We start from the raw sequence: 24,235 nt of genomic DNA on the forward strand, positions 1-24,235 counted from the left end.
AACGTTTCCAACGTCGTCGGTATGCTAGATCACGCTGATTTATAAGGTCTTTAATCCTACTAGTAAACCATTGTTTATTTTCGCGAATCCTAGTTCATGTTTTCAATGGAACGTGTTGATTAAATAAAATACTAGGACTTGTGTTTAAAAACTCGACTTGGCCATCTGGTGAAGGCATAAGGAAAATGTCATTCCATGCTGTCATGTTTATATCATTTTTAAGATGTGTTTTATTGATATTCTTAAAATCTCTAAACTGAATTCTAGAAATCACTTGGTTTACACTTGAATTGAAATCATAGGTCAAAAAAAGTTTCGAGCTGATCATATAACAGTTCTCGATCGATTTCACTCACATAGTAATGATCTAATAGCGTACAAGATGACTGAGAAAAATGGGTTGGTTGAGTAATGTTGACTTAGTACAAGTCAAAGGATCTCATGTTTTGAATTAACCTTTTGTCAGTTAATTGTTCGCTGTAAAAGTCACCGCATACGATAATTTTTGAAGAGATAGCAGTAATTTCTTCAATAACCCTATAGATTTGTTCCAAATCGATATGCCTATTAGGTCTATAGATGGTTCCCAAGAGAATATTACCTTCACTTCCTTTAACCTTCAAAATCAAATACTCGCAAAAAGAGCGGGGTGACGAATAGTATAACTTCTTAGAGGAAAGGTTTTCCCTGACATATATAGCAACACCTCCTCCGTGGTTGCACCTATCAGACCGGAAAATCCTATATCTGCTAAGAGAGTAATTTGCATCTTGCACAGATGCAGAGAACCACGTTTCGGAAACACAGATCGCGTTGATCTTACTTACTTACTTGAGGTGGCGCTACAGTCCTGTGTGAACTAGGACCTCACCCAACACGCTTCTCCGTCTAGCCCGGTCCCTAGCTAAATGGCTTTCGACTTGTGCGCGCCACCTGATCCGCAATCTTCCTCTACTGCGCTGTCCTGTGGGTGTGGATTCGAAGACTTTCCGGGCCGGAGCATTGGTTTCCATGCGCTCTACGTGACCCAGCCATCTTAGTCGTTGGACTTTTACCCTTCTGGCTAAGTCTACATTGCTGTACAGTCCGTACAGCTCGTCGTTCCATCTTGTCCTCCACTCCCCTTCGATGCATACGGGACGGTACATCACACGAAGAACTTTTCTCTCAAACGGACCCAATGTGCTTTCATCCACTTTTGTCATAGTCCATGCTTCTGCACCGTATAGCAGGACGGGGATGATGAGGGTCTTATAAAGCGACACTTTGGTCCCTCGAGAGAGAACTTTAACAATCAATTGCTTTCTTAGCCTAAAGAAACAGCGGTAAGCAAGAGTTATTCTGCGTTGGATCTCAGCGCTTGTGTTGTTTTCTGCGTTTACAGCGGAGCCTAGGTAGACGAATCCTTGACTACCTCAAAGTTACGTCTGTCGATGGTGACGTTTTGACCAAGACGTCGGTGTTGTATGTCCTTTCTTGATTACAGAATGTACTTTGTTTTGCCCTCATTAACCGTTAAACCCATTTTTGCCGCCTCTGCCTCAATACTCACAAAAGCTCCATTGACATAACGCTGAGTTCTTCCGATTATGTCAATGTCATCAGCATATGCTAGTAATTGGTCATACTTTTGAAAGATAGTGCCTTTAGTGTTGACGTGTGAGCTCTGCACTATTCTTACAAGCACGATGTTAAAAAAATTACATGACAGCGCATCACCTTGTCTAAAACCTTTTTTGACAACTAAAGGTTCTGTTAAGTTGTTTACAACCTTTATGGAGCAGCATGAATTCTCCATGGTCATCCTAGACAAACCGACGAGTTTGGCAGGGATGCCAAAACTAGACATGTCTCTATACAGCTCGTCCCTGTAGATGTTGTCATATGCGGCCTTGAAATCGATGAAAAGATGGTGGGTGTCGATTTGGTGTTCTTGGGGTTTTCCAGGTTTTTTCAGGATCGGGCAAACAATACTTAGGTTCCATTCATCGGGCATGCTTTCTTCTGACCATATCTTACAGATAAGTTGGTGCATGTTCCTAACCAACTTTCCTCCAGCTGCTTTAAAGAGCTCGGCATTCAAGCCATCCGAGCTCCATCGGCTTTTTTTAGACTTCAGCTTAGATATGGCAATCTTTACTTCGTCTAAGTCGGTAGGACGGTATTGTTGGCTTTCGTCGTCTATGTTGAATGGATCATCCTGCCTGACAGCGGAATTCAGATCGTCGTCGCCGTTATACAGTCTGTAGAAGTGGTCCTTCCATATCCTCAGCATTGATTGCGGTTTCTCTGTGATGTATCTACTTTCGTCTTTGCAGCCTTCGGTTCTAGGTTTATGTACCTCTGAATTTCGTTTCACCTGTTCATAAATCTTTCGAACTTCATTCCTGCTTTTAAACCTATCTTTTTCCTTCTGAGAAGTCGGTGTTCCCCTTGCCTATTCTGCTCATAGAGCTCATGAGCAGCTCTCGCCCTTTTATGCAGCGCCGCTTTGCGCGCCTGTTGTTTGGCTGCATTTGCCTGCCGACATTCCTCATCAAACCAGGGGTTCGTTGTTGCTGGCTGCTTGAAACCCAGCACATCAGAGGCCGCTTCTCTGATTGCATCTTGGCAATGTTGCCACTGGTTTTCGATACATTGTGTTGGCGGCAGAGAACTTCGAGAGAATTTACTTGTACCTCGGTCGGAAAAGGATTTGGCGATCTCCGGCGTTTGTAGCCGTTCGACATTGTACCTTCTCCCAGCACCTCCTCGTTTTGCCTTGGGTCTTAAAACCCGAAGTGCTACCTTGGCTACAACGAGGTAGTGGTCCGAGTCGATGTTAGCACCTCGGAAAGTTCGGACATCCATCATGCTGGAAGCGTGTCTGGCGTCGATCGCAATATGGTCAATCTGGTTGACGGTAGATTGATCTGGAGAACTCCAAGTTCCTTTGTGAATGTTGAGGTGTGGAAAACGCGTACTGGGCTACCATGACGTTTCGCCCCTCAGCAAAATCTATGAGCCTGAATCCGTTGTCGGAAGTGTTGTCGTGCAGGCTGTTCTTCCCGATTATTCCACCAAAGATGTCTTCTCTTCCTAGCTTGGCATTTAAATCGCCCAGGACAATTTTAATATCGTAGTTACGACACTGCTCATATATCGCACACAGGAATAGTTGAGAGTTGTAAGTCATTAGGTCCTAGTTCACTACGAGCTGTTGTGCCACCATTTAATGTAATTAGACGGATCATAAAAGATTTAATTGTGGTTTGCTAAATAAACAATTGACCGATATAATAACCCCCATCATTGAACCAAGAAAGAATTTTAAGTCTCTATAACAATACAAAAAATTAAAGATTATTATTAATTGCAGACTTATTTATTGCTCCGTTATCGGACAAACAACCATTATAACTTTATACTAAAAAAATCCAAAGTTATTTTTAAACCACCTACAAACAACTAATATAAAAAGTTAACGTTAAGTTAAGCTAATAAACATTTGGATTTCGTGTGAGTGCTGATAAAATTTAAAGTCTAATACGACATGCAATTTTTTAAAATGTCCATGTGTACTTTCCCATTTTGGGTTAATTGTTTTTATTTGTATTTGTTTATAATTTTTATAACGTAACAGTAGACTAGAACGTGCTCGAAGTGGTTTAACTACACATCGGTATGGTATTTTTTGATTTATTATAAATTAAAAAAGTTATAATTATTGTGTGTACTTATTCAAGTTAATTGTACGCTTCAAAGATTAAAAAATAATGAAAGACCTTTGAACGGATAACATCATGACTATGCAAATATTTTTATTTAGGAATTTGCAGATTAGCTTTGAATCACTTTAAACTAAAAACCACGAACAGCTTTTGTTGATATTTCTAAAAGACGTATGAAATTTTAGAAAATGGAAGTTTACGATTTCAACTATTTTATTTTATCAACGATGTTAGTTTTACAATCGAAACTCTTTTATTTTTGTTGAAAGATTTATCAATAAAATCAAGGGTTTAATCGGCTTAAATCATATAGTTGACTGTCATTTTTTGACGATGAAATTTATTGGTTTATACTTTTCCGTCTATGTAAGATTTCATTTTCATTGAACTTTTTTCTTCTACTTTGGTATCACTTAAAAACAATGATTTATGCCATTTTTGAATAAATCAAAGAGTCATTGGCTGCGTTCAATCTCGTGTTGGATAGCGTATCTTGGATAGGTGGATTTTTGGATACCTTGTTGAACGGGTTGGATAGCTGTATTGAGAAAGCTGTCAAAAAATAAAAACAAATTTCAGCTGTTCACAAAAAGCAGAAAAACATTTAAGCTTCGAAGCAAAAATTGTTGTAAGATAAAACATTTAATGGGTAATTCAACTGATTCGTCGGACGATGATGAATTGATAGGTGCGTAACAATTTAATAAATAAGAGATAACCTTAATCTGTAATCTATGTTAAATTTCCTCTTAGCTCAATTGGAATTCTATACGATCAGTAATTTACTTGCGAAATCTCCGGTTTTAAACGATTTACGTTTAACAGAAAACTATCCTCACAGAAACGAGGAATATTATAAAGTGACAATACCTAGATATACTTTCTAAAATTCGAATGCAAATAGTTTCTTCATAGTCCAATATGTACAAAACATCCACAAATACAACTTCGACTAACATTTTGTATCTTTTTGTTTACCAACAAATACAAAAGGCTGAAATAAATTTTAAAATTTCTTAAAATTAAAACATGTGTTGAATCAGCTGTTCCTTCAGATACCTATGTACATACCCCAGAAATCCTTGGCTACCTTTGGATTCGTTTTTTTACATCTCAGCTGTTTTTGGTCAGCTATTATTTTACACGTAAAGCACTAACAAAAATGTATCCGGATACCCCATCTGTCTGACATTGAACGCAGCCATTTATCAGCTGTTCTGTCAGATACCTACATACCCCAGAAATTCTTGGATACCTTTGGAATACTTTTTTGGCATCTCATCTGTTTTTGATCAGCTATTATTTTATACGTAAGATAGTAACAAAAGGGTATCCGGATACTCTATCTGTTTGAGATTGAACGCAGCCATTTATTTTGTGCTTTTAAATTTGTATTGCAATGACATATTTGTCAGCCATCAAACTCAGCTGTCATTTGAAGTGTCAAAAAAATGTATCGCCGTTTTATATATTTATATTTTAAAATGATTTCGTTAGATGTGTGGCAAGTGGCACCGCCCTGTTCCTTCAATTTGGGCCATAAAAAGTACGTTATCATCTTAGAATAGCGAACACCATTTACAGTAACTACCTGACCATTCTCTTTTTTAGCAAAAAATACTTCCCGATGATCTTTTTCGAAAATCACTCTGGGATTATCATTCGCCCAAATGCGGCAATTCTGCTTATTGACGAATCCACTGAGGTGAAAATGTGCTTCAACGGTTAAAGTGATTTTCTTCAAAAATTGTTCATCTACTGTTGCCATTTCTTGCCACTATTCCGACAATTAACGACGCTTGAAATGGTCAGGAGACTTTGGTTCTTGAGCCAAAGAAAGCTTGTAAATGCAAATCTTAAAGCATATTGTTCATCAGCGACGAGTGTGAGATGTGCAACTGTTGGGCTTGACGATGAGTTGAGGGGAAGGTTCTTCGGGTACACTATTGTGAACAACAGCAATATTTTCTGCTGTACGAGCTCCTACAGACCCGGTTAGCTCAAATTTGGGCACAATTTTTCGGACTGTACCCACATTTGAACTATTAAATTGACAGAAATAATCATGAATTGCATGGTTGTAACACACATTTTCATAACAAGCCTAAATAACTTTAACGTTTTGCTTGATTGTGTACCTTTTCATGCTTCAAAATGGGCAAGTTTAAAATTGAGAACTGTCAAATAAAATACACAAAAAAACTTGACGTTTAGGTGTGGTTCACATTCAACATCGGCCCTTAAAATGTAACCACCCTTTAGTTAAGTTGATCATTTTAAAAAATATTTTATAATCACTTTCTTGTTTTTAAAGTTAATATTTAAACGAGCCCTTTTTGATTTTTGTAACCCACTTAATACTTAATACAGCCATGGAATTTTTATTAATTTAAAAGACAAGACGTATTCGAAAGACATTCAGTGAAAGCATGCTATAGTGAAAGTGAATAACCTTATCATGGAGCAAACCATTTGTATTAATTGTAATAACTTATGTTTTCGTCTGCGAGGCGTTATTTTTGATGTTATTTAACCTCCAATCATTAGGTATCTTTATTGATGTTTCATAATTAAATCATAACTTGAACAACATGATCAATAATTTTATAATACTTGTCCTACAAGTAATTTACATATAATACAAATAAACCAAATCGAAAAACGAATGTTTTTTTTTTATTAACAATCATTTAATGTGTACCATAATTTCTTATACTTACTTGCGCCTTTCTCAAAATATATTTACAAGTATTAACTCTGTTTAATTAAAAATGTGAATTTACACGTGAGAAAAGATTGTCACCAACAATAAAAGCTTTACTATAGAGTTTATTGTTTTGTTTTTATTTTGTTGATATTGTTTTTGGCTCCATTCAACTTGCAGAAGTTGAATGAACTTGTAAATGTGGTTTAGATGCATAAGAAGTATTTTGAGTCATACCGTATAAATGTGTGATAATTTTGACAGTTTCGTAACTTTACTTTCTCACAAATGCATTTAAACTTATTAAAAAAATTGTTTAAAGAGAAGTTTTATTTTGAATAGCCCATTATTTGTATAGCTGCTATTTTTGAAGTTCTCTTTTTTGACGTTTGACAAGTTTAAACTATGCCATAGTTTGCCATATTCAATCTCAGACATATAGGGTATCCGGATACATTTTTGTAAGTGTTTCACGTGTTCAAAAGCATCTGATTTGAATTTAAAGAAACCTGAAAATTGATTCCAGTTTTGGGTGTTTTTGGTGAAAATCCGTTTTGGATAAACTTTCCTGGATAGGTGATTTTTAGGTACCTTATTGAACGAGTTAGATAGATAAATTGATGTAGCTGTCAAAAAATAAAAACACAACTATCAGCTGTTTATACAAATCAGACAAACATTCTGATTTCAAGTTCCAAATTGATTACAACACAAAATTTCGATGGATAATTTTAAGAATTAACCTTTTTTTCAGACGAAGTACAAAAAATTTAAATCAATTTTCTGCTTCCTTCTAATTCAATCATATTTTGAATTGTCTGTTCTTCCACAAAGCCACATAAACCAGAATCTCTGACATTTTTGGATTTCCCTTTTGGTCCCTATCTGTTTTGGGTCAGCCAATTTTTTTTATCGACCTGTCATCTGAGATTGAACGTTGCCATTCACTACACACAAAAAAACGTTATGTCAAACACAAACAGCGAAACTATCACAATTACTGTTTTCAATCTAGTGTTGGATAAGCTTTCCTGGATATGTGGCTTTTTAGATACCTTATAGAACAAGTTAGATACCTTAACTGAGATAACTGGCAAAAAATTTCGACATCCAAAATTATTAAAAAATAAATTGTTCAATGGGTAATTTTAATAATTCACCTGATTTTTAAATTGTATGGTTCTTACAAATTCAACCATTATGTTGATGCTGTTCTTTTAGATACACACATATACCAGAAATTCTTAGTTACCTTTTGACATCTCTGCTGATTTGGATCAGCTGTTCTTTTACTCGTAAAACAATAACAAAAAGTTTTCGGAATACCCTTTCTGTGAAGCCAATTTTACAAAGAAAATTTTCTGACCGCGTTGTGGTTCGTAGAAGAGATCACAACTAAGGCCTTGTGACAAGGGATATGTATGTCAAGGTTATTTCTGTTATTAATAACAATCTATACTTGTAAATATCTTTCAAAAATGTACTTAATGTTTTCCAACTATGCTCATTAAGGATGTTTATAGTGTCTTGTAAGGTAAGAGTATTTTTCCCGAAAAAGTAGCGTCTTTGAGTTTTGAATATTGGACAGATACCAATGAAATGTAGACAATCTTCTTTTGATTTTAAGAATTATAAGAACTTCAATTTAAGTTGAGAACTTCACATCTTGCTTTAAAGATTAGGGATATCTCTTCATAACTCAGTGAATCCTTGAAATAATTTCTGGCACCAAGATTATAGCTAAGCTGACTGTAGATTATTCTACTGAGTGAGTCTTGAGCCTTTTAGTCCTCATTTTTCTCTATGATGCTGTACATTTGTTCTTTCTCATGGTTCACATTGCTTGAATCATCATCCAATCTCACTCCACACTCATTGCCAACAGATTGCCATCTTGCAAACCACCAGTCCTTGTTTCTCAGCTCATATAAAATAAGTTTTTTCGATAGTCTTGTGCTCTATTGGTTACTGCAGACTTTGATGATGTAGCCAGCTTGAGACTTCAGGGTGCTTGTTAGAAGTTTTGGCAGTCCTGTTTCTAAATATATCGCCTAACTAGGTGTATTCAAAGGAAGGTTGAAAAGTTTCTTTATACAATTTCTATAAAATGTTTCGATTTCTTCATATTCTTCTGATCCCCAAACCTGTGTAGCATAAAAGAGAGCAGATTTCACTACTAAATTAAATATTTTGTATTTTGTAAATAAATTAATTTGTTTGTTAGAGAAGATATTTTTTCATGTTAAATTTATCAAACTTTGTGAGCTTTGGGCTTTCTCCGATAAATGAATTTTGAAATTTACACCCATGTTCCGAATTTCGTTCGAAAGTGAACTGAAATCACTTTTCAATTTCACGTGAAATGAAATTGCATGTTCTTCAATTAGATCGATTTCGAAAACTTCGAAATTACTTCGAACTGTCAGTATCATCCATTTTTATTTTGTTTCTGAAGTGAAATGTTTGCTGTTTTAAAGATAGATGCAATATTATTCTCAATTTTAAGTGAAAAAAGGAAGCAGAATTCAAGAGAAAAAATAAGAGACGAATTTTGGGAGACGAATTAAATTATGTAGAATCGTTCTCATAAATAAAGAATATTATTGGTTTTCTCTTTTAAGCTTTAATTGTTATTTTAGATGAAGCAAAGACGACTTTTTATATGTTCTAAGGAAAATAAAACCTTTTATAATACCTTCATCGATTCCTTCAGTTCAAAAACTTGCTGCAACCCTCCGATTCCTAGTAGAAAGAAGCTAACAAAGATCAATTCACAGAAATAAAAAATGTGATTTGAATGCGTTCAAAAAATGCAATAAACCGAAATACGGAACATCCATTTGCATGTTCGAAAATCCAATTCACAATAACGATTTATGGAACACCCAATTTCACTTTCGCAAAGTGTATTCGCAATAAGTGAAATGCAGAACATGGGCAATATATATTTCCAGCTTCTTCCATTATAAGCGCTTTGTGTACGGGCAAATACCATGATTTTGGGTTTTGTCGCACAATATGCACATAACCGAATAATCATTAATTGCAAACCTTCGGGTGATTCTGAAAGTATAATGAGGTCATCGGCGTATAGTAACACATTCACAGTGCAGCTACCTATTCTTATTCCCCCAGGAAGTTCTTCGGCAACATCATTTTTAAAGAACTAGAACAAAAGAGCGCTAATTGGGCATCCTTGTTTGACTCCTGTGCTGGTGCTAAAAGCTAATTCTGAAAAGCTCACTCAATCCCAAACAGCAGCTTTCCATGTACATCTCTGAAATAGATAGGTAGAAATGGCGATCTCAAGGCAACCTAGCCTGAGATCCAATTAGCGCTGTAGTGCGCCGTTTTGATACCAAAAACTCGTTTGACCTTTGATTGAAAGAGCCGTTTTGTCGCATTAAGAAAAAAGATTAGGTCTGTAATCTTTGTCTCAGATAGCTCATCAAGTTCGTGAAAGAATGCTTTTTCAAAGTATTTCATTCTAGTGTTTGCCAAAGCAAGACATTTGCAGAGGAAATGGATTATCGTTTCACTTTCTCTTTGGTCACTACAACTACGCCAAAAGGTGTTGTAAGAGATACCCAACTTCTCTGCATGAACTCCTATAGGCCAATGTGCGGTACAAACCGCAAAAATCCTGGCTATGTCTTGCCTTGGCCTGCATAGAAGATCGTTTGTACGGGTTTTATTATAGGTGGGCCATATCTTCCTAGATATAATGCAGTTGGGTAAATTGCTCCACCTTCGGTTTTATTCAGTTTGGTAGATAGAAAAGATTTTACCCTTCATAGCGCCAAGAGGAATGTTAACCATTTCCGAAAGTGAGCTATCAAGGGCCGATCCTTGCCTGGCTAGCTCGTCAGCCCGTTCATTTCCCACGATACCACTATGGCCCGGAACCTAGATCAGGGTGACACCGAGGTTAATATTCAGGCTCGCAAGCTCATCGTGACATTGCTGGACCAATTTAGATGAGGATATGGCCAAGTTAATGGCTTTGACAGCTGCCTGACTGTAAAGATAGCTGGTTCAAAGTAGGAGTCAGTGTCTACCGAGATAATATCTGAGGGAATCAATTTCAACCAGCTATTTGATTCCTTCAGCCTAATAGCGCTGCAGGAAACTATGTATATAATAAAAAGGTCGATTGGTAGAAGATCCAATATAACGTTTAAGGCGTCCGTTGGGCAAGTACGCATGGCCCCTGTGGTGCCCACGCAAGCTGTTCTTCTTTAGCTTATTAATATTATAGGCTTTGCTAAGAGCAGGCCACCACACAATCGAACCATATGTTAAGATTCGGCGTACTACGGCTGTGTACGTCCATAAAATCATCTTCGACTGAAGTCCCCACTTTTTGCCGAAAGTTTTACTGCAGGCGTAGAAGGCAACACAGGCCTTCTTAACCCGTACTTAAATATTTAGTTTCCAGTTTAGTTTAGGATCGAGTATAAAAAATATTTTCCTGACACCAATAGCACCAAATCATCCGCGTAGGCTACCGCCTTCACTCCACATCTCTCTAATTTAACGAGAATTGTATCCGTGACGAGAAGCCATAGAAGAGGCGAAAGAACACCACCCTGGGGTGTTCCCCTACTCACGTGTTTTGTTGCGATTGTATTGCCTAGAGTGGCTCGAATCTTCCTACCACTGAGCAATAAAATAATCCATTCTCGAATGAAGTCTTCTACACCGAACTTAACGAGCGATTCTTCTATGGATTCTGTAAGGGCGTTGTTAAAAGCACCTTCTATGTCTAGGAAGGTGGCAAGAGTAAATTCTTTATAATGGATTGTTTGTTCTACAGTACGCACTACCTCATGGAGGGCAGTCTCCGTAGATTTGCCCTTAAGATAAGCATACTGAGAGCTTTCGAGAGGCCGTCCAACTAGAATTTCTCTAATATGGTAATCAAGAATGCGCTCCAAGGTTTTAAGCACAATAGATGTTAAGCTTATTGGTCTGAAATCCTTCGCGGATTCGTGACCTCGCCTCTCTGTAATTACTTTCAGGAACTTTACTGTGAAAGTTGTAAAGCTGGAATCATTAGAGAGAAAAAGCTTAAAGTGAGTGGCAAGGGTTTCGGTAGAAATACTCGCACCTATTTAATAGTTGGTTCCGTTAATTTCCTTCGCAATTTTCCAGAAGTCCTTTTGGTTTTTAGTTAGGCCTAGTTCAGTTGCTTTTTCATTATCATAAGCATATTTTTTTGCATACATAAGATTTTATAACTTGCGTTCGCCTCCAGATATCAGCTTCTCAATTGAGCTTTGTAGCAGACCTAGTCAAACCATTTTTGCTTAAATTTCAAGTTTGGTGAGAGTGATTTGTTATGCGTTGAACTTCGTATGTATTCAGCCAACTTTTTAGTGAGAACTTCCGGTAGTTCTGATGAAGCGTTGCTGTTTAAAAGAAACGAATCCAAGGTACGTTGGTATAGGGCATATGATCAATTTTTCCAACAAAGTCTAGGTAGTAGATTCAAATTGGTTACTGTTGTTTGTGAAGAGCTCGCGATTTCTATTTTAATAGACATATGATCAGAATAAGGCTTGTACTGAGCTTCAAAGTGTGAAATCCTGTCAATCTATTCATTATTGGCAGCGCAATGATCGATGACAGATCTACCTTGCCCTCCAAAAATTAGTATTATTTTGCAAATACTTACCAGCAAAAGTGTAGAATTGATTGGAGATTTCAATGGAAGAATTAGAAATTTTCAAATTACAACAACAAATAACATAACCAACCCAGTGGTTTCATATGAAATAGACAGGCAAAAGACAATATATGCAACAAGAATGGACGCAATATGTTCAATTTTTCAAAGTCATTGCTTCACTTGTTACAATTAATACGGAACTATGTATAGATCATTTTGTTGCATACATCGAACAACTGTAGTTCCTCCAACTTCTTCAAAATCATAAACATGCAAAAGTGATGTACGTATTCCAAACAGCTCCCCCCCCCTAGAGCGGCTTTTAACTGCTGTTTTGATAGCTTCAACCCAAAAAAGTTTAAACCAGAAAAATAATTTTTAAAATTACTTATATTCTCACGTATAACTCTTGCATATAAAACTTCATTGATGTCGATAACGTAAGTTCGTAAGATAGCTTTGCGCAACACCCACTGCATTTTTTTGAAAATCCTTTCTGCATATATTGATTTTGGAATCTCTAAAACAAAATTCATTTGAAGTCAATACCTCTCCGAATTCTTGAGATATGGAAGAATAAAAAAAAGTTTCCCAAACGTACGTAACGTAACGTCGAGAAATGTCAACAATTCAATTTAACAAATATGATTAATTATTCCAAAGGGAAGTTAAAAATTATGTACATTCATGTTATATTGTATTAAGCAATAATAAATTGTTACAGTCACGAGAAGCTATTGTATTTTAATTAATAAATGCATTGTCATGGTTGTTCTAGGGCATCACTTTAATTTCCCGGAAATATTTGAAAACTTGATGATATACAATTTTTGTTTCTCTAAATTAAACGAATTCCTTTAAATTCTATAAATAAATTAATTCTAACAATAGAATATAATTCTTTCAATTGATTTACACGAACAAAAATAAAACTCTAACTCATCCATTTGCCATCGAAATCGTTCATTGATTTCATTAATTTGCTGGCATCAGCATCTACACGTCCATCGACACCACATGGCATACGTACCATACCACTTCTGCACGCATTCTACAAGTAGGTACATCAAGGAAATGCCTAAAGCATGTCTTTGAAGCGAAACTTTCATCTTACTTACTTACCCTGAATCAGGGCCAATTTACTTTCTTCTTCGTTGAGCTTATTTATATGTGCATACATATCAGCTCACCAGAAGCAGTTGGCAGCATTAAAACATAACACACAAGTGGCATCGTCATCATGGACAGTGCTTGGCACAAATCACAATATACAATTTGTCTGTAGTTTATAAAGATAAATAAACATTTGTGTATTATCTAGGGTAAACATGGGTAAAATGTTCACACATAGATTGAGTTAATTTAAAATCAATGTCTTTTTGTCAGTCAAAATATCAAATTTGGCAGCACTATTTTCTTGACAGCCGATTTGACAGCTCTCGGATCTTTTAAGTTTGATCTGCAGACAACATAAGGGACTTCATTTGCAGTCAACTGCATTCTTTGAACGTACATTTTGACCAAGGCAACTAGTTATTTTTTTAAGTGTCATACATTTCAAACTCAGAACTCTACTTCACTAGCTAAAATATTATTGGTTATAAAACACTCCCCAAGCAATAAATAATCGATCCGATTTATATTTTGTATTGTTAAGAAATATTACGTATTTCTTTTCCAGTAAATGTCAAGAAACCTTTTTTTCACAAAACAATAAATGGAATTGTAAAGCAAATACAAAATTCATGGAGTAATAAAGTTCACATGAACATTGATAAGCTGTCATTTTCGCACAAGTACACTTGACTTGATAGTTAGGCATCACTGTTTTCTTGAATTGTGATTTGACAGGTCTCCGTAGCTTAAAGGTTTGTTTGATTTGGTCATTCATCAATTCAACATTAATAAACATACAGTCTAATTTTTATTATCGTATCATCTACAGCGGAGCGGCGTAAAGTTATTCCGACTTTACAAAGCGTTTATTCTTAAAAGATTATTTTTCTATAAATAAATGAATATTATGGAAAAAGCTAAAACTGGTTCATAGGAGTATTTAATCTATCATAAAAAGAGGTAAATATTTTCATTTTCACAATTTTGAAAATGGAAGTTTTTTATAAAGTTTGTGAATGATACAAATACTTTTAACGACTTAACTACGAGAAATAGAAGGCCAATGCAGTCCCGGTTTATCCCAAGGGAAAGGCATATTCCAATTAATTTGCAAGTTATGGAACATTGGCGACGCAATAAGGAAGGACATATAAACTTTATCTTATCTTACGTTATGAAATAACTAAAACGGGTTGAATATATTTTGTAAAGACGATGTTAGTGCTTCGACTTGTTTTAACTTTTCAGAGGTTAATGCGAATATTAGTGAAATTTATTCAACCAGATATTAATGCTTAAAAAGACCTAAAAAATTACATTTCAAGTAATACAACACATTTTGATATTCGTGCTACTCCATACAGTATGATGAGCGTTAACATCGCTCCCAATAATTAGGCGGATCCTTTGCCTTTCCGCTTCATCGACGACTTTCTCCAGGGTTTTTCCATGGAGAGGGCCAAGGTGGTCATGGCCGACACTAGCCAGAAACTTCCTTTGGTTGTTTCCAGCCTAGCTACGGTGGTATCTTTGTCACTGAAATGATGGAGTAAAAATACATTAATGCTACGTTTCACTAGTATGCAAGATCTAGGTTCACCTTTATCTGTCACACACAGTGTGTAGTACCCAGGAATCCTGAGTCCTCGAACAACGGACCCAACAATCCATTGTTCTTAGATCAGGACAATGTCTTCCCGTTTTTTTCCAGACGGAGAAGGAGTGAGGTCGAGGCCTTTATGGAGTGTTGGAGATTAATCTGTACTAACTGCAGCATTTAGGCTACAATTAGGCAGATCAAGCTCCACCACGGTTTTGTTCTGATCCTCTGAGTCTGACGATGAACCCAAGAGTTCGTCCTCGCTCAGAAGGATCATGGTAAGGTCGTCCTCAGTCTCCATTAAGGAGTCGCGATTGGAGAGGGCATGGGTGCATCGTCACCCTATGTTAGGAGAAAAGACGACGTTTCAGGCCAACCAACCGCTAGTTTACCTACGGTTTTTTTTGGAGGCCTGCCTTCCGCGTTAACTTCATCTTCTTTATAGATTCGAATTTTGATGGATTCGAAGCCATAGTTTATAGAGCCCTCGTTTAAGTCTGGAGGAGCCAAGGATTCTTTATTGAGTACCACAATGGCACTCCTATAAAGACCCTTCACTTCCTCTAGCGGGATCTAGGCCTGCTAGGAACGTCTTCCTTAGCGACAACCTCCAGCTTTGCATCTGGACAAACTTCACCTACCGGCTGACAGCGAGATTGTATAAGACAAAAGACCTCTGGTCGCCACAAAACCATGAGTTTGTCCTTGATGCCAACCCCCATCGCTTATGGAAGAAAGTGTTCCTGGAAGCTCCCTCAAAATGCTTAAAAAGCCACCCGAGAGCTTAAACTTGACCAACTGCCAACGATCAGCCGATATTGTGCCATCATCATCGCTCATGTCATTCACCGCAACCACGACTTTGCCCTCCTCGACATCACTGAAACTGGATTGTTTCTTGATGGGATTGAGGAGAGTACTGGTGTTGTGCACATGAGGCCGTTTCGGTGTCGGTACGGCCCCCTCAAGAGACCTTTCTCTTTTAGACGTAGAGTCCATACTGGTCCTTGTTGTAGCAAGTATGCTCTTAGCACATTCGACGCTAGCGGTTTGCTGCGGTGTCCTTTTAGCCCCCGATGATGCGCCAGAGGCCTTTAGGATTTTTCGCCGCGTGCCGCCTTTGTCTATAAAGGCTTTTTGAGAGTTTCCTCTTACCATTTCTGTATGTGCTTTCATTAGTAGTGGTAGAGCCATTTTTCACAACCCTGACACTTCTGAAATAAGGTATCGCTATCTTCATATTCTCGTTGCTACCAACAGCAGAGGAGGGTCCATGGTTAGCCACTACTCCCTTCTCTGTGTGGGCCGCAGGAGATACGGCAACAGGCTTTGACGCCAAACTGCCGCCCGGTCCTGAAGAGTTACCGGTCTCATCGTTTTTTTTTCACAAAGGGTGAGAAGTCAGTTGATGTTAATTCATCATTCTGATATGTAAGGAAAAGATTGGGATTCGGTAACAGCAATTCAGCTAGGTTACCTAGAGTGAGAGGGACCATAGGAGATAGGAGCGCTGCTAGCTTTTTCGCCATTGCAACGTGGGAGGTGGGATGGGAGTTGGTGACATAAACGTAGGCTGGTATGCCTTGTTTATGTGGAAATAGATGATGATTCTGGGAAGTTAGAGGAATAAGAACGTCCTTTAGTTTAAGGACTCATCTAAAGAAAATTCTCGAGAATCATTGAACTTATTCAGCTTTTACAACTCGACAAATTCGACGTTCAGAGTAGAAGGGTAGTACAATTTACTAGTTAGCAATTTGTTAAATATTTTCGTTTAGCTGACTAGTAAATTGCTAATTGCATTTTATTAAAAACAAGCATCCAAACATGTCTAAAAAGTGACAGTTCTTGAAAATAAACAAAGGAAATACTCTTGACCGGACCTATTAATTGGAATTCCGAACTGTTGACTTGCAAGCAAGTTAAAATTGCTTTTCCGTGAACAAGAAAGAATCGTTTAAAATCAGTTAAATCACCTTTTTTAACCTAATTTATTGTTAAGACTAGATTGAACAATTAACTAATTTGTTTGAAATTTTGCACCATTCTCTCTTGTCAAAAATTAAACAAATGTTGCCCTTTTTGAAGGCCAAACATTACATTTGGGAATACTTTTTTCTTGACCACAGATTTGTAAGCTATTGGATCTACATCAGCTTGTAATTCAATAAGAGATCGTACCCATCAATTGGGATGAAATATAATGTGTAGATAATACTTTTTTCAAAAAAATACAGGCCAATTACGCCGCCAGCCCAAAATCCACACCAAACAGTAACTTTTTGAAGATGAATTATCATCTGGTGAACCTCGCGTGGTTTAGTGTCGTCCCATTCATCCAAAAATGCGCCTCGTAAGATGATTTTCTGCCAGCCAGCGAACAAACGGCCGGCGTTGTCTATGTCGTTGGTGTAGGCCCAAGTCCCGACGCAAAATTCGTCAAGTTGAAGTCATCGAATGGCCGAGTTCTTGTGCACGGCGAGAAATAGACTGCCTCAGGTTCTGCTGTACACTTTTACTTGTACTTTTACTTTCTCTTAACAATTTGCTTAAGTTAAAATCAAATAATGGCTTCTTTAACTTTCAGCAATTTACTGTATCCATATGACAACTGTTAAATTATTTTTATAAGACAGTAAATAGAATGGTCCAGACAATAGTTTTGAATTCAAATTAATAGGTCAGTTTAAGCGTAGTTGCTTTGTTTATTTTCACGAATTGTCACTTTTTAGACATGTTTGGATACTTGTCTAATATATACCATTTTCCTGTCACAGTGTTAGTTGCCATACTCCTCCGAAACAGCTTAACCAATTTCAGTGAAATTTAACATATACATTCGGTAGGTCTGAGAATATGTTTTTATCTGTTTTTTTTTATATTCCTAAATGCTAGCAGATTCGGTAGGATAAGGTGGATTCTTTTTTTTGATGATGAGCTGAACGCATGCTTAAAATCACCGCCATTGTGGCGTACTGTTGGAAAAGTCCAACTGAAAACAAAAAACACATGCGTGTTTAAATGCTTCTAAGATCCCTCTGCTAAAACATTTTCAAAACAACTGTAGGATATAGGGTTCGAAAAGTTACTACATATGATACATTCAAAAGATGCTCCCATTGACCAAATATTTGCCCATGTACCGAGACAATAAAAAAATCATGAGTGGCTGGCAGCAAAAAATTAAATCTCAAGATGCATCATTTGTTACCAGGAATCTTGGTGTCATACAAATCTATTGATACAGCTTGTGATGGTACCGAAGCTGTTAATTATCAAACTTAGCTTTTGAATTCATTGGATCTACCAGGCATGCCACCGCATAATTTACAACTGAAAGTTGGATCTCCGGTAATTTTGGGTCGAAATTTAAACACACCACGGCTGTGCAACGGCACGCGATTAGTAATTAAAAAATGAATGACAAATGTTATCGAAGCCATTATTCTAAATGGAAAATTCCGAAGTGAAAATATATTATTACCGCGAATACCTCTTATACTCAATGACGCTAGAGACTTGAATTAAATTTTATATTATACTCGTATATTGTAAATTTATACCAAATCACTATATCTTTTCAAAAATTTGAGATTATGACTCCGAACTAATTTTAACTTATAAGAAATATTGTTTTCAAGATTTAGAACAATGTTGAGAAAAATCAAATTGACAGTTTTTTTTTACAAAAAATAAAAACCTAACAAACAAACGATACTAAAACTTGGTAAAATTTTACTTCTGACTTAAAAAGCTTTTCAAAAATTAAAAATATTGTTTTCAAACTTTTTTTTTTATTTCACAGAAAATACTGTTTTCGATAATCGGTAGTTTTTGTTTATAAAAATCCAACAGTCCTTTAAAATCTGAATCTGAAATCAAAAAATAGTACGCAAATGTGTTAAAAATTGATGTTCGGTTCTTGACATCTCTCAAAATAATTTAATTCATATACTCATTGGTAAAAATTTGTTTTCGAATAAAAATCTATTTAACAAAATAAGTAAACTATTTCTTTATAAGAAAAATATTGTTGGTAATATTAAAACTTTTTTAGCCCAACACGAAAACCTAGAAACTTTTAAGAAAGACAAATTGACAGACGGGATGGGAAGTTATCAGCAAGGAGGTGCACATAGGTTTTGAATTCCTGAATATTGTAATGGCTGTGAAAAACAGAGTGTGGTAAGGCTTTCCACATTCGCGTAGTACGACTAAGGAACGAATCTCTGTATTTGACAGTACGACCGAAGTTGGGCTCGAGTATACCCTCGAGCCCTCGAGAAGAGCATTCCTAGAAGCTCGAGTATTACGGTTGAACTGTTTAAAGGGAGAAATGCAACTGACTATTTCACTAGAGCATAATCCGTTAATATAACGGTAAAACAGGGTGAGACAGGAAACTTTACGACGATGTTCGAGCGACGTAAATGTATTATGGTATTATTACCGATCAATCTAAATGCTCTACATATAATACTTTCCAAGAGGCTTAAGTAAGTTGCAGGAGCACCATCGCAGATATGGGAGTTATACTCCAGCTTTGGACGTATATAAGTCTTGTAAATAACAGCCAGATCAGAGGGGAGAAAAACTTCTTGCATCGCCTTAGAAAACCCAAACATCTTGCAGCATTTTTGGCGTGTGTGATCGTTCCACAAAAGGTGGTTGGTGATACACATACCGAGAATATCGAGATGTTCACTCTAATGCAAGTGCCATCTATTCATAATAGCAATGGTGGTATATCTCGCTTTAACGATATAGACAGCATTGCATTTTCGAAGCATTAAATTCCACGCGGTTTTCTAATCCTTATTGAACAGCTGTTTAGGTCGGAATTTAATAAACTTATCATATTTTGTCGTTGCATCCGAAGAAGAGGGATGTGAGTCTGAAAACGAATATGAAAAGCTAAGAGTAGTATCGTCAGCGAAACAATGTATTGGATAAGAAGTTGCAGACAGAAGATCATTAATAAAAATGAGAAAGAGTGTTGGAGATAGAACAGAGGAAGATTCGCCTTTTTGGGGATGGACTCGACAAATGCAGTTTTCCATCCTCTCGAAACGAGACCTGAGGAGTAGGACAGATGAAAAGCTTACGCAGTGGTTTTGCCAGCGTTGAAAAACACCTCTTAAGAACAATAGCGGGGACACCATCCGGACCAGCGGATTTATTTATGTTGAGATCTTCTAGGACTTTCGCAACAGTACGAGTGCGAAAATAGATTTGTCCAATAGAATCCCTGACGCGATGGATGACAGGCGGAGTTATACCACGTACTGGCAGTGTTAAATTAGCCGCGAACTGACTAGCGAAGAGGTTAACTTTCTCCAGAGATCTAACAAATGACAACGAGTGTAGGAACCGAGGAAGAAGAAGAATTTCTTATGTTTTTTACGAATGACCAAATATTTTACAAAAAAAATATCATAATTGAAACAGAGTTGCCGTCTGCCACGCAAGTATATTATCACAAAATATTGCTGGTCTACCAAGTAAATTTTTTAATGTCGATTTTTTTAAATTTGTAAAAAGACATGACATCTTTTTCCTCTTTGAGACATTTATTACAAACGATCATTATGATACTTACAACAAATATTTTAACGATTATAAACTACATTGAATAGCGGCTTATCACGAACACAAATTCGGCAGAGCCATAGGGCGATCTTTGTTTGGTTTCAAGAAAAATATTAATGCTAACTTTGTTGATGTGAATGGTCTAACCTTACCTTTAATAACTTAAATTTAAAAGTTTGTATCTTACCAACTTACATAAACTGCAATTCTTGGGATAACGATTTCTATAAACTTAACGATTCACTTAACACAATTGAATCCGAAAATATAATGCTCATTGGTAATGTTAATGCTAGAATTGGAGGCTGTCAGATAATTCCAAACAAAACTAACTTCATCGGCAAGGATGTCTGCGAGAAGCGAAAATCAAAAGCCAAAGTCGTTAACAGAAATGGACGTCTACTTTTGGAAATGTGTCAAACTTTTAATCTTTATATCCTTAACCGATGTAGTAGGGATGACTCAAATGGGGAATTCACATTTGTAGGGGTTTCAGGAAAATCTGTTATAGACATTTGTGCAATATCAGGAGAATGGAACGCAATAATTTCTTCTTTTAAAGTGGGAGCCCAAATCTTTTCGGACCCCATGCCTTTTGAAGTAGCTGCAGATTTGGATTTTAAATCAGAATACCTTGCCACCAAAATTAGTCTGCAAAGAAACACAAAGAAACGCATATGTAAATAAACTAACAAATGAGACAGAGTCCACATATAATACCACTACAGTACAACTCAATCCCACAGAAGAGATAAGATTACTAAATAACTGCATCAAAAAAGATTCTCCACTTCAAACGCGATCAAATAATAAAAAATTTCGACAAAAATGGTTTGACGAAGAATGTTTTGAAGCAAACAAACTTTCATTTACCCTTCTTAGAAGAATTCGAGATTCCACAAGCCCAAATAAAAATGTAACCAAACGATATATAGATGCCAATCGAAACTATTATTTCAGGTCCCTAGCAGCAGAACTATCAACCGCAACCAACAGTAAAAGTTTTTGGAAAAAAATAAAGATATTAAGGGTACCGCCTTTGTCTGTGGTATCCATGTATCCGCATCGAAACTTGCCGAGTATTTCAAATTATTACTTAATCCCCATGGCATTAGAGAAAGTATTCAATTTGCTGAACCATACATAACAAATGATCTTCTTGATTCCGAAATAGTTATGAGTGAACTCAAACTGTCACTTCTTAATTCAAAAAACAATAAAGCACCAGGCCCAGACCGCATTGGAAATGAATTTTACAAAAATGCTCCACCGGTCTTCTTAAATAAAATGCTAGCTACATTTAATTCCATTTTTAGATTGGGAGAGATACCTCAAGATTTCAGAGATGCCATTGTATACCCAATATACAAAAAAGGTGATTTAATGCACCGAGCAACTATCGAGGTATCTCTTTCATGAACTCGATCGCAAAACTATTCTGCTCTATTCTTTTGAATAGAATCAACACTTGGGTAGAAAACAACAAAATACTAAGTGAATACCAGGCAGGCTTTTGCAAAGGCTATTCTACAGTAGATAACATTTTTACATTAACAACCATAGCTCAGTTCTTCCTTAGGCAAAATAGGAAACTTTACATATTCTTTGTAGACTTTAGAGCTGCTTTTGACTGTATAGACCGAAATGCGCTTTTCTATAAATTGTCACAACTAGGAATGTCAACAAAAATGCTCACAGTTCTTAAAAGTTTATATACAAATACACGGCAAAAAGTGTGGGACGGCAAAAATGTCTCCAACTGGTTTAAAACTAAGTCTGGAGTGAAACAAGGGTGTCTTCTAAGTGCCACACTTTTCGCGTTATTTATAGACGATATAAAAGCACATCTACCTGCAGGCATAAGAATAGCAGGACAAGTCATAAAGGTACACTATTATACGACGCAGATGATATTTTACTATTAGCGAAAACTCCACATAGTCTACAGCTAATGATAAATAAAATGAACAGTTTTTGCAAAACCTGGAACTTGAAAGTAAACCTAGATAAGTCCAAAATAATGATTGTTCGAAACCGACAAGCAAAACTATTATCATCGGAAAAATGGTTCCTTGATGGTAATGAGATGGAAATAGTAACACACTATAAATATCTGGGAATTTTAATGACACCAAATATGAAATTGAACCTACACCTCCAAAATAAACTGGCAAGCGCCAAAGCCTTATTAATGCGTCCTGCCGAAACATAATAAACAAACAAGAAACACCAATATCAGCTTAATACCGATTATTTGAATCAGTAATGCGATCCATAATGTGTTATAGTGCTCAAACTTGGGGGTACAAACAATATGACGAAGTTGAAAAACTCCTTCGATACTTTTTTGAAAAAACTCTTCCATCTTCCTCTTACGACATTATGTACTCAGCTTAGAAACAGGTTTGTCAAACCTATTTAATTTCACATTAAAGTTGCACTTCGATTACGTACTCAAAGTTCTTAAATACCCCGAACATAGACTACCACTTATTATGACAAAATATACTTTTGATAATAAGTTAGAATGGGTTAATGATTGGATAGGTCTGGCAGTGAAACATGACTTAAGTCTTAATATACAATATGTTAATCCTGGAATGTTGAAATAACAACTTTATAAAGTGTTGGAATTATCTAATATTAGTCACAGAAATGAAAGCAGAGAAAAAGCCATATCTTCAAATAACAGGCTGATATACATATCCCGAGTTAAACTATGACCTTATGAATAAAAACTATTTTAATGATCGATATAGCATAAAAGCGATATCTCTGATTTGCAGAGCGAGATGCGAGATGTTAAATTTTAATGGCGCACCGTTCAAAAAATCATTGACAAATCTCTGCACTATATGCAATCTTCGAATGAAAGAAGAAACATTCCACTTCCTGGCAATATGTCCTATCTACAAGGATCTGAGGCTATCTCACTTCGGAAAGTTATCATTGACTATGGAACAAACGAAGAACATCCTAAATGGTGGTTACTGGTTTGCTTTATACAAATTCATTGAGACTGCATACACCTATAGACATATTATTTTAACTAAATTTTTATAGTAAAAAAAAAAAAAACTACTGTCATGTTTTCGTAATATTTAATTTTTTTATAAGATCGTATTTATTTTACTCTATTTTCTTTTTTAAGTAAAAAATGATATTATTATCAAGTAAAGATGTTTGAAATTAAATTATTACGTAATTTAATTTATTATATATATGTATATTGTAATACCATAATAATTAATATGATGTAACACCATAGTAATATGATATGAAAATTGACTCATGTAAATGTCCTATTATTTTTTGTTTCGAACTGTCAAAAAGAATCTGAATTATCCTACCAATGAGATCGCTCGTTCTATCTTCCAATAGGATAGCTCGTTGTATTTGATTTAAGAAAATGAAATAACGACGGGCATTCTAAAAGCAGAAGTCTAGAAGCAAAGTCAATTTTCATTCCTTCTCGTGTATTATCTTCAATTTTGTATAAAACAAGGAAATAATAAAGTTTTATAAAGACATTAAAATATTTAAAAAAAAAAAAATATTTTATCATGTCAATCAGAAAGACGGCAACGCCATTGCCAACTTGAATTCTTATTTTTTATCATTACATATTATATAGAATTCCAAAATATTAAAAATTATTATTATTGTAATATTAAAGATAAATAATAAATAATTTAAATATCCTAAAAAAAAATATCCCACATACAATAAGATATTTATTTCTAGCAAAATATTCTTTAGAAATTATTTACATGACAAAACAACGTGTATCGGGTCAGCTAGTTTTTTATTAAAAGGCAATTATCAAAGTTTTAAAATGTTGTAAT

At 35.9% G+C, this 24,235-nt stretch overlaps 1 protein-coding gene across 3 annotated transcripts in view; it reads left to right on the forward strand.

The window, feature by feature from the left end:
• The window catches only part of LOC129943208 (cystinosin homolog), a 110,346-nt gene that overhangs the window by 37,819 nt on the left and 48,292 nt on the right, over window positions 1-24,235 (forward strand). The window lies entirely within an intron of this gene.

The sequence above is a fragment of the Eupeodes corollae genome, chromosome 1, assembly GCF_945859685.1.
Source record: "Eupeodes corollae chromosome 1, idEupCoro1.1, whole genome shotgun sequence".
NCBI classification, from domain to species: Eukaryota; Metazoa; Arthropoda; class Insecta; order Diptera; family Syrphidae; genus Eupeodes; species Eupeodes corollae.